This window comes from Lygodium microphyllum, chromosome 28, assembly GCF_053477565.2.
Source record: "Lygodium microphyllum isolate KBCC chromosome 28, Lygodium_microphyllum_v1.1.10, whole genome shotgun sequence".
In the NCBI taxonomy this organism is placed as follows: Eukaryota; Viridiplantae; Streptophyta; class Polypodiopsida; order Schizaeales; family Lygodiaceae; genus Lygodium; species Lygodium microphyllum.
The window spans coordinates 123,699,849-123,712,066 of record NC_141162.1 but is presented as its reverse complement, the minus strand read 5'-3'; the positions used below and the strand labels follow the sequence as shown (position 1 = coordinate 123,712,066).

The following is a 12,218-nucleotide window of genomic DNA, read 5'->3' as shown; positions in this document are numbered from 1 at the left end:
GGCAGGTATTTCCTCTTCCAGGTTTAGATTTTTTGAGAGTGGTGCACGCTTTTCTTTTGGACCCAATGGGCATGTGTATTACCTAAATGGATGTCTTTTCTTATCTGATATATGCATCACCTCTTGTTTGATAACAGGGTAACATTGTTACAAGTTCAAGAATTGGCTTTCTAGTGATCAAAATTTGCATGTTTTTTCATGTTTTCATGGCAGTTGATAAAATAATCACATGTTTCTGGTATATGATTTGATGTTTGGGTGCTCGCAGCCTTATTACCTTAGCATGTGGAAAAGTTTGCAATCTTACAAATATTGGGGCTGAAAGAGTAATATTAGGGGCTTCTTTGTTGCTCTAACGTTGTACTCTTTCACTGTGTGTAACACAATTTGAGTGCTGATAACCAATGATAGTCAAATTATGTATTGATGATAAAGAGGGCTTGTATAAATTGTTCTAAAATAGAAAATAAGTTTTAAGGTCTTGTTGCTCGCCAAAGTCATTCCTTTCAAGAGTGCTAAGGGGGTTTTAAGGTGTTAGTGAAAATACTTTGCCAATTATATGATTGACTTCATTTATGTAAAACTCCTTGCAAAGTTGTCCATTGGATGCTCGAAGTTTAGGGGATACTTTTACTTGATGTTATGCTTTGTTTAGCCAAAGTATGGAGTTAAAAGGATTAACATGTTTATTATTGTAGAATTTGAGGCTGTTGAAGTCAGATGAATGACTGTATAATCCACTGGGGACCACCAAAGTCAAATGAGTGGATCAATATTGTATTCACTAGGGACTAGAGACAAGTTTACACTAAAACTAGGGAGGTGGTGTAGCCTAGACTGTAGACTAGACTATTGCTGAGTTATTTTTCAAAGGTGTGTTTAATGTAACTTTTTGGGCCTTTATGTGACTCATTGTTTAGTTTTCCATGGTTCTTGAAACATTGCCATCCATGTTGAAATGAAGTAATTGATCTGATTGTTTTAAAGAATTATTTTTTTCCCTCTAGCCTAAGAAATCATTCCGGTCCTTAGTGAGATTTTGACCACAGAGTTTGATGACGAATATATGACACATTTTCAAATTCAACACAATAGAAGCAACGATAACAATCAAACCATGGAATTTATTGTATATGTGTGTTAAGTGCTTGTGAAAATTGGTTAATTAATAGTGCACGGAAGTATACAATTTTGCTAGTTTATAGCTTGTTAATATAGTAGTGTTATATGTCGAGTTTTTATAACAACAAGAATTCATTGTACTCTTTGGTTGGGGTGGTTTGATTGTGGATGGGTGATTGCTTGAGGAGACATTTTGATTGCATAGACCAAGTAAGGTTTTAGTGGAGGAGGATTTTGGTTGAGCTTTGATAGGACTAATCACATTGACAAGGAGGATTTTGAATGCATTTTCATATGTTTACAAATATCTAATTAAGGACTAGTCACTTTGGTGTATGTACTCCAACATTTTTGTAGACAAATTGACTATGTTGATGAGGGCTATGGTAAAATTAGTGAAAAACAACTTTCATCTCCTTTATGAATAAACCATTTTCTTGAGTATCAAGAAAAGTTTTTGTTGTTCTATTCATGTAGGTCTAGCTTTGCTGATGATAGCACGGTAGGATGCACTATGGAAGCCAAATGGTGAATCTAAGGCCAAATTGAAGCAGAATTCATAATAGCCATTTAGGAGGATATTAGTAAAGAGGTATATACTACAGGTAGATTGGACAATCGACAATGCATTGATAGATCGACTGCTGAAGGCTCCTTGACTAGTTGATTGAAGTGATTAATGTTCTATGTGAACATACTACGAGCTTGCACCTTGGACATGCAAGATTGTGGTGAGTAGTCTCTGACAAAACCATTTAAATCTACTAGTGTTCATGAAAAAAAAGAGACATGCTTTCACATTAAAATTGTGAAGAGACTTTTTGATTATATTACATATATTTGTGTTAACTAAAGTTTTTGTAATATTTAAGGTTTCAAATATTCTTCAAGTTTTTAAGATATTTTGAAAATTTGGAATTCATTTGATGTTAAACTCAAGGTTTTTTTGAAAATTGAAAAATTAAGGCTCACTACATATCGTATATAGGAGTCCATTACATGTTATAAAACATACACACATAGATAATGGATATAAATTAGACATGCTAGATAAATATGTAGGTATGTAGATATATATAGTAGATATGTGTACATGTGCATGCACATATTTTTAAAACTTCTCATAGGTTCTAATCTAAACCTTTATTGTATGCATAGAAATATATGAGCCATATATATGTTGTGTACATATAGAAATTGCAAGGATACAATTTAGAAGTAGGCCAATAAAAGCCTTTCACAGAGAGAGAGAGAAAGAAAGAAAGAAAGAAAGAAAGTTATATTAACGTCTTCTAAAGACCAAAACTGGTCTATGAGACAAACTGTGATACAACTGAAGAGGTCCAGCTATCCAAAATAAAAGTGCTGAATGAAAAGCTAAAAACTGGAAACTGAAAATACGGTGCTGTGAGTGTGATAAGTGTCGTGTATGTGTATGTGCATATATAGCTATGGTACTCCAGATAATGGCTACAAAAGGGGAACAAATGTCGGCTGTGATAGGGGAACAACTGTCGGCTGTGATAAAGTGGTGCGATGTGTATATGTAACAGATGCAGGGAGATATACTATCCTGGGATGTAGTAGCAGTCTTCGAAGTCGCTAATAGCAGGTGATCCCTTCTAGATGCAGGATGTGGTATATCGGCAGTGGAGAAAGAGCAAACTGGAGATCTGAGATCCAATGTGTCGAGTGTCGTCGGATCTCAGTCTATTGTCAATGTAGATCAAGAATCCTTCGGGTCTCTTGTCGGTGTGGCTGTGGGGTCCGAAACCCACGGATCCTCGTGCGGCGTCGGGTACGCTGGTCCTCAGCCTGCTGTAGTGTGAGCCCGGAGGTCTGGCTGGAGGCTGGTATAGTAGCTCACTCTGTCTGTCTGAAAGAACTGTGTAATAGTCATCTGGGTGGGCCCCTCTTTGACTGGGACCCGCTGTGTGCTCTGCTCTCTGATGTGCCATGCCTCTCCCAGAAAACGGCCAAATGATCTCTGATCCATATCAGTCATACATCCCTGAAGTGAGCTGCTCAATGTGTATCTAGATCTCAACTCTGAGTATGCCGAGCATCTGAGAACAAAATGCTTCTCACTCTCCACCTCTGATCTGCAAAGGGGGCATATCCTCTCCTCCCGCGGGATGCCACTGGCTCTGCCACTCTCAATCATAAGCTGATGTGATGATACCCTGAGCTGTCCAATAAGAACTCTCAATCGATGTGGCATATAGATCTGCATATATCTCGGAATCTCTATGAATCCCTGCTCTGATATCCTCAAGAACTGTGTATAATAATGTGCCATCTTCGATGGCAGTGGCTGTGCAGGGCTGACCCATGTCCTCTGTATATAAATATGCCATATCTCTTGTCTGATGACTCTGTTTCTCTCAGAGAGAGAGAGGGTGTAAGTGGGAGCCTGAGTATCATATAGAAGAGGTGGGAGTCTATCAATGTCCAGCCCATGTCTGTCAAACCAAGCTCTAGTCTGTGCATACCATGATGTGGTATCCCCCGCTTGAGCCATCTCTTGAGATGCCATATATGCTCTATATGCAATGCGATCTCTGTCCATATCCTGAAATCTGTATAGGAAGCAGACTGTCTGAAATAATGCCTCAACTAGTATGGGCGGTGTGGCAAGCTCTGCTCGCACAATGTCATGTGGGACTGAGGCCTTACTGCGAATCAATCTAGATATCATGATCACCTGAGGTCTCTCCATCAATGTTCATACATAATCGGCAAGCCCCCATATTGCTGCTCCATATATCAGTGTTGGAGTGACTAGAGTATCAAAGAGCCACCCCTTGGTGCGGGGCTCCTGGAAATGTGCCTGATGACACTGTCGCTCCATAAGAGCCAATGCTGAGTATCCTCTAGTGAGGCGGTCACGAGCTGCTTGTGTCATCGAGAAAGTCCTTGAAGCTGCTGTAAAGGTGACTCCCAAATATACATATGATCCAGTGACCTCAATACTCCCTCCTGCTGCCATGAAAATACTATGTCTGCGTATTTGAGCTGATGTATGAAATATAAGAACCTTGGTTTTACCAAGGTTCATTGTCATGCCTCTATATGCAAAAATCATCCAATGCTAATAAATGCTGCTGTAATCCCTGAGCCGAGTCTGAGACCAACACAATGTCATCTGCATATAGTAAGATATGAACTGTGGCTCCACTGAGATCTATATCTCCACCAGCTCGCTGTTGAATAAACTCTGCTATCTCATCAATGTATAGCCCAAATAGAGTCGGTGAGAGTGGGCATCCTTGCTTCACACCAATGGTGCTCACAAGGGGATCTGATATACCTCCCGGACATTTGACTCTGCCAGTAACCCGCTCATATAGTGCATAAATACCCCACATCATGTCATCATCCACCCCCAGATCAAGTAGGCGTCTGAAAAGCCTCTCTCTCGGAACCGTGTCAAAGGCTTTGCGGAAATCCACAAAGCAACAGTACAATCTCTGTTTCTTCACTCGTGTCTGGTCGATCAGACAACGGAGAGTGAAGATGTGGTCTATGGTAGAAAATGCCCGTCTGAACCCTGCCTGTCCGGGTGTGCGCATGCACTCTCTCTTTGCCAGCGTGTTGAGCTCCTCCTCCATCACCGTGCCATAAAGTTTGGACAAAACTGGCCCAATCATGATGGTCCGATATGTGTTAGGATCCATAGGATCCCCTGACTTGTGGATAGGTACGATGGTGTGCTCTGTCCACGAGTCAGGGAACCCCTCAGACAATGCATGGTTGAAGAGGTGAGCAATGAGTGGAGCCAATGTGTCTTTGCCATATATAATATGCTCTGCCTGAAGATCAAACTGGTCTCGAGCGCGGCCATGCTGTAACCGTGAGATAGCATGTTTCACCATACTAGTGGTGAAAAAGGATGAAATACCTGGTCTCGGTGTACATGGTGTGGGTATCAGCGGCTGTGCGGGTACATGATATAAACTCTGTGCGTATCCATGCCATACTGCAGGGTCATGTATCGGTGTGGGTGAGCGTGGTTCTCTGATCTGCCTCCATGCCTCTGCACAATCTCTGCTCATAAGAAGGTGGTATATATCCCAATACCTCTCCTCCTCCCATTCCCGCTTTTTACGGCGGGTCAAGCGGTGCATGTGTCTCTGCGCCTGTCTATGTGTGATCTCTCCTCTGGCTTCCAAATCGCGTAGCTGTCGACGTAGATCTCTGCACTCATCATCATACCACCTGTTCTGTGGCATGGTACCGGTCCGAGGGGGGTGCGTGTATGTGTGATGTGGAAAACTGAGTGTAGCAGAATCATGCAGAATGCGTGTGATATCAGTGGTCAGTGTATCAAGGGGTGCGTATGGATCAAGTGACGTGATGTGCTCCTCCAGATACTGTGAGTAAACATGTGAGAGCTCATGAGTGAAGTGTATGGTAGTATGCATGTGGGGTATGATATCTGCAGGTGGTGATGGTAATGAGGTGAGGAGTGAGAAACTGAGAAAGGTGTGATCAGCACCGAGTGGAAGTCTCCCAAGGCCGAAGGACTCGATAGTATGCATCCCATCGATCGGTCCGAGCAGATAATCTACAGTACTCTCGCCCCCTCCATGTGGGAAGCATGTAAGACCTCCTGAATATGGCCATTGTGCCATCCCGTTATAAATAACGAGATGATGTCTACTACCAAGCTCAAGCAAATGCCCTCCATACCCTGTGGCGTCTGGCCCAGTATCTGCTGACTCTCTACTGATCCCCAACTCCTCAGGGTCTAATGCTCTCATGATCTCTGGTTGCTCCATATCAAAACTCTCACACTGTCGGCTCTGTGTGCGCTCGTTGAAGTCCCCCATAAGGAAGACCTCACCCAAACTAGAATACAGAATAATGTCCTCTGAGAGCTGTGAATAAGGGGAGGGGGAATCTCTGGCTTGAATATCACCCTGCGTAGTAGCATATCTGGACCCTCGTGGTGAAAAGTAGCATACTGCCATATAGATCCATCTCTCATCTGATATCTGCACTCTGATCCATATGTAACTGGCCTCCTCATCTCGTCTCACTAACTGGATATGTCTCTGTATCCCCTGACGGAATAGAATTGCCACCCTTCCTGAGCCCCTAGATGTGCTCTGCCTAGTAGTAGCCCGGTATGCAGATACCCACTCAAATCCTGTAATGCGTGGGAGCCCTCTCTCTGGGCTCTCATGTGTCTCTGTGAGGCATATAACATCATGGTCGGGTAAAATCTCCTCAAGTCTGTCCGGTCGTGACCATAGGGACCCGTTGCAGTTCCAAACTGCCACACGTATCGGGGTCTCCTGTACAGTCCTTTGCCCCGTCTCATAGGCCACACCCCCCTATTTGGTGGGGCGTCCATCTATAAAAATCCGGCCATCTCGATAGAAGGCCTTACGGCCTTCTCTACGTGCTTGGAGTATCTGTGGCATGCATGCTCGTCTGTGTGCAATCTGCATCTGAGTCAGGTCATCATCCATGAAGATGGGAGCCCCAGTCATCCCTCGGAGCGAAATCCGCTTCCGAAAGAAAGCAGCTCTGTCCTCCGGTGTGCTCATATGTAATATCAGAGCTCTGACCCTGGTAGTATCTCGTCCTGCACGCCATGCTTGAGTAAAGGGCATGCTCGTGTACCCTAGTGGGGTGCATAGCCCACGTGCGTCCTCCCCCGGAGAGGCCCCTTCGGGGAGCCCGGTAATACGCATGTTCAATCTACGTGCGTTCCTGAGCCTCTCCTCCTCTAAGGTCTCTTGAATCCGGACTACCTCCTTTTTATTTTCTTCCTGGACCTCCTTCTTAATGTTCTTCTTCACTACCTCAATCCACCCCTCCTTATTCCCGAGAGAGAGAGAGAGAGAGAGAGAGAGAGAGAGAGAGAGAGAGAGAGAGAGAGAGAGAGAGAGAGAGAGAGAGAGAGAGAGAGAGAGAGAGAGAGAGAGAGAGAGAGAGAGATCAAATTGGCCTATGAGACCAAAATGTTACATATGAGAAGTTTGGGAGTTTTTCATGTACGAAGAAAGTTGTCATCTAATGCTAGGACTAACTAAATGGAGGAAAAACATAGAACAATACATAGACGATGAGTACAAAATGATATGTAAGTTAGATACAATGTGGAATTGCTTAGGAGGCACTCATCCCAGGATGCCTCTCATGGGTCTATCTAGCATAGAGAGGTTGAAGCGATGAGGTAGGGTCCCCTAGTGGTAGTGTAGTCCTCTATATTTGTAGATGATACCTCCTTTGAGGGTGTGGATCAATTGGGTGTGGGCAATGGGCGTTGCACCTCTTTGTGGTTGTGTCTAGGGTGGTTCCTCATGGTGGGGGACCGATGAGGGCCTTGTAGTGGAGGGAGTAGTCAATGCTCAACAGAACTCCATGAGTGCACGTTGGTGTGTGGCTTTGTGTCTTTGGTGTTGGGTCCATAAGAGGTGCTTAGTGGCAGCGTAGCTCTAGTAAGAAGAGCTTGAGATATCTTTGATCTGAGAAATCCATAACCTTGGATAGTGGCCCAAATCCCTCTCTAAACAAGTAGTGGAAGTGCCCTCAAATCTCGTAGTACATTGGGCATTTGCATAAGTAGTGCTCCTTTGTTTGTAGCTTGAGTTGACAAAGTTGGCAAATCCTTTCTTGTAGGGGGAGTATGTGTCGTATCTACCTGTTTCAATTCGGAGCTAGTGTGAGGATGCATAGAGCTATCCAATGGTGCATCGTACACAATGAGACAAGTGTGCATTCATGTATCTTAGGCAAACAACAAAGCCATCGAGCAATGTGTAAAAGATGCTTTCGATAAAAAGCCATATTTGTTTCTAGATCTCCAGTAGGTGTCACCCATGTCAGGGCCATGTGTATCTGAATAATGTCCATCTTGATGATGGGTTTGAGCTCCTCTCGGTTGAGCTCCAAGTGAGGGCAATCCAAGTTGTACTATAGTGGTGAGAGGTGATCCATGTGTAATCCATGTAACTATAACCATGCCTCTGTCTGGGCATACCAGTACTTGAAAAAGTAATCAAAGTGAATCTTGGCCTTGAAAAAGTTATCCCCAAGTAAACATATCTCTAGACCACCTCCAATATCTCCTCTTTGTATGTGAAATGGGGTATTGATGGTCGAGAATCAACTAGGAGGAAGTATTGAACACCATAACCTTGGTTTTCCCAAGGTTCATTGTGAGATCTCTGTCCTATTAGAAAGCATGTAGTGCATCTAGGTGCTGCAATCCTTCCAAGTGTGTTGGAGATGAGGACTATGTCATCGGCATATAGTAGTACGAGTATCAATGGTGGCCCCCCCCCCAAAAAAAAGCTAGCTCCCTCTCCTCTTAAGTCCATCAATGTAGTCTAATATCTCATCAATATTAAGGGTGAAGAGAGTAGGTGAGAGTGGGCATCCTTGTTTCATCCTAATGGTGTTGGTGATCTCCTTTGATAGTCCTACTAGTGCTTGTACTTTTCTTGTAACAAACACATATAGTGCTAATATTCTCTATCTCATCTCCATCGAGACCTCTAGCTCTTGTAGTCTCTCCATAAGCCTAACTTGTGGTATTGTGTCAAAGGCCTTACAGAAATCCAAAAAGTAACAGTATGTTTGCCTCCCCTGTGCCCTACTCTCCTCGATGATGGCTATGAGTGCGAGGACATGATCAAGATTGAACTAACCCCTTCTACACAAACACACACACACACACACACACACACACACACGCACGCACGCACGCACGCACGCACGCACGCACATCTAAACTCATGTTTAGCTAACCATACTTTGTCTTTCTAGATAGCATACAATTTTTTTTAATTTTTTATTTGCACACGTCACATCAAAAGGAAAATAACATTTTATATAAGATATACCGTCTTTGCATGTATGTCTTAATGTTTATAGATGCACCAAAACTCTTATGGAAAGTGGATTGTGTGATTTTGACAGGACTATGTATGAAGGTGACAACCTAAGGTGCAAGAACTCTTACCCGCTATACGCACAAGCATTATGCAAGAAAATTCAAACTTCTAGTGCTAGTACCCAATACAATAACTAAACCAAATATGGCCTACATGTGTCAATTATATGGGATGCCTAAGGTGACAATGTGAAAAATGGTATACTCGCTGTATACCTTAATGCTATGCTTGCATGAATAATGTGCTCGAAAGATTGACTTGTAAGTTCTAACACATTTATGTTACCACCTTTGTGCACATGGGTAGCTTCTTGAACTAATATTTGTACAAGAATGTGCTACCATGGCTCCTTGTAAAATGAACATTAATTATATGCGATTGCTATCCTATATGCCCTAGTGTGCCTTATTAGGAAAAAATCACCTTAAAAGATTTGGATGATAGCTCAATACTCACATGTAGATAACTTGAGCTAGTTAGGGAAAAGCACATGCACTCTCCAACATATGTGGCCAAATGTACATGAGTTCATACTCAGAGGAAAAAACAAGATCATATCCACATAAGGTTTGAGATGTTTACTCTTCCACATTCATATAGTGTTACACACATGGAACATACACACCTTAGGCACATGTTATTATTCACTACTCAGGCTTATAGGCACATGCCTAAACATAATGATCATGGTGTGGACATGGCTCCACAATCATGCTAGCATCAAGCACAATACATGGTTCATATACATGATCAAAGCACAAGTGATCAATACCTATACAACATAGTAATATCTCACGTTGAGCCATTGTACGAAGGGATCATGGCATGAGCACATAGCCATATCACATATCACATAACACAGCATGACCTGGCATAGGCACAAACAGGCAAGAGTGAGCACAATAACACATGCTAGCTCATCACTACACCCATGAGCATGGGCATAATAGGACGGCTCCTCACACAACACTTAGCACACACAATAGAGTACACTTAGCACTTAGAACATGCATGCTCTAACACACACTCTCAAGCACGTAACACATGACCCTTAGCACATATCACTTAGAGTTAGATAACCTTTGAACCTTAGTCTCATAAATTTTCAATTACCATAGTAATAATAACACTGTCAGCTTACGAATGTCTGTCTCAACTTGTCTTTGCCACACACACAAAAAGGAATCTTCACTCAATGATTATAGCATGATGACGAGGATTGGTACTTTGTAATCGATTTCCTGATGATGGCATAATGATAAAATTGTAGCCTCTTTAATAGCCAATAATCTGTAGATTCCTTGATTAGCTATATAAAGGCTATTTTCTCAATTCCATCACTGAAGCCATTCTCCTCCTTCAAGTCATTGTTCTTGTCTTGACATGCATCATTTAGTAGTTTCTCGGACACCTAACCACAAACAATACCATCTGGAGCCAATTTGGATACATGGACTTAGTTGGTCGGATAGTGTCTGAGTCTACCTCTTGCAGCGAAGCATCAGGGCCTCAACCCAGAGGATGGATCTAAGTGTTCCTAAACTATTAAGGTCTCCTAAACAATAGTCTAACACTCACCTAAGATGGGTTACTTTATAACTAATCAAAGGTGAGAGTGGGCTAATACTACACTTGGTTCAAAGAGAGTGGAGCTGTCTTTTGGACTTCCATGACCGTTAGGACTTGTACTCAACTGCTCTATGGTCCCCTAAAAGGATGTTAAGTTGGTTAACTATCCTACTAAATTGGGGGTCATATTCTAGTAGCTCTATCCAATGTTTAGGAAAGTTACTCGACTAATTAAGGAGAAGCTTAGTGGGTTTCGACAAGGCTTCTACAAAAGTATAGAAGAGAGTGAGAAAGCTAAGAGAGAGATCTTCCCCCTAGCTTCAATCTCACTCACAAAGTGGTGCCTTGTTGAGGAGATTTGTCTCTCCTCCAAGAAAGTTGTGTCTCCTCCAAGATGATTGTGTCTCTCTATGTGGCACCCTCCTCCCCTTTATATGCGAGAGAGAGAGAGAGAGAGAGAGAGAGAGAGAGAGAGAGAGAGAGAGAGAGAGAGAGAGAGAGAGAGAGAGAGAGAGAGAGAGAGAGAGAGAGAGAGAGAGAGAGAGAGAGAGAGAGAGAGAGAGAGAGCGAGAGAGAGAGAGAGAGAGAGAGAGAGAGAGAGAGAGAGAGAGAGAGAGAGAGAGAGAGAGAGAGAGAGAGAGAGAGAGAGAGAGAGAGAGAGAGAGAGAGAGTGTGTGTGTGTGTGTGTGTTTTGCTTTTAACATTTGCGGCTTACATCATTGATGACTAACACAAACACTACCTAATTTGAGTGTCTTTGAGAGATTTTACTTCAATTTGAAAGAATCCATGTTTTACAAATTTAGAAGTCCAAAAAAGTCAAAAACACAACCCTTTTGCACTTGTGTGTAAAAATTCCATCACACAAAACTAAAAGTGCCATTTAGGTATAAGCCCCCAGTTATGCTGAAGCCTAGGCAAACTCCTAGAACCTTATATGAGATAGCAACCGAGCAAGCCCTTGTTGAACATAGAAGTGTTGCTGAATGCTTAACTAAGTTGGATGCTAAGCTCAAGGTGTTCGCACGTGTCTACGTCCTTGCGGACATGGGGGCATTCCCTAAGGATCAGCTTGGAGAATACTTGCCATTTCCCCTATCCTGGGAAGAGCAAGAACATCTTAACGAGTACTATGTCAGGCTCCTACATGAACGCATGCGACTCATCTCTAATGAGGAAGCCGACGAACTACGCCTAACTGTAATATTCAATGATGTGCTCTATCAACCAAATCTCTTAGAGATAGAGCAACTAAAGCGACAATCGGAGGGTCAAAGTCAATTTGAGAAACGTTGGTTTGAAAATCGTGTTGCAATGGCCGAAGTAGGAGCCCAAATCATGACAGTCTCAGAAGAGCGGTTGGTCAAATGGCAGCCTCAAAGAGACCCGACCTATGTGGTGCCAACTTCCTTTTGAGTGCTAACTGCCATTCGGGTTATGGACTTAGCTGGAACTAGCCAAGAAAACTCTTTGGCTGATAAGATTCTCACTGAGGAGAAGCTACATGTTGCAAGTAGACTCGGACAAGGTACCATGATACTTGACGTTGCAAAATACTTGATGTTATTAAGAAGGCTACCACGAGTATTGGATGCATGTGCCATACTCCAGTACGAT

The 12,218-nt window shown here is 42.8% G+C and overlaps 1 protein-coding gene across 5 annotated transcripts in view; it reads left to right on the top strand.

The window, feature by feature from the left end:
* LOC148011943 (uncharacterized) overlaps window positions 1-9,329 on the top strand; it is a 35,897-nt gene extending 26,568 nt beyond the window's left edge. For 2 of the 5 annotated variants that reach the window (XR_015689284.1, XR_015689283.1), the window contains exons 3-4: window positions 1,600-1,853; window positions 9,058-9,329. The gene's annotated coding sequence lies outside the window, so the exon portion shown is untranslated. Of the gene's footprint in view, window positions 1-5; window positions 193-268; window positions 615-698; window positions 1,548-1,599; window positions 1,854-9,057 lie in introns of those variants that run through there. The other 3 variants (XM_087670034.1, XM_087670031.1, XM_087670032.1) reach the window with 3 other exon arrangements.
* The last annotated feature ends 2,889 nt before the right edge of the window (window positions 9,330-12,218 follow it).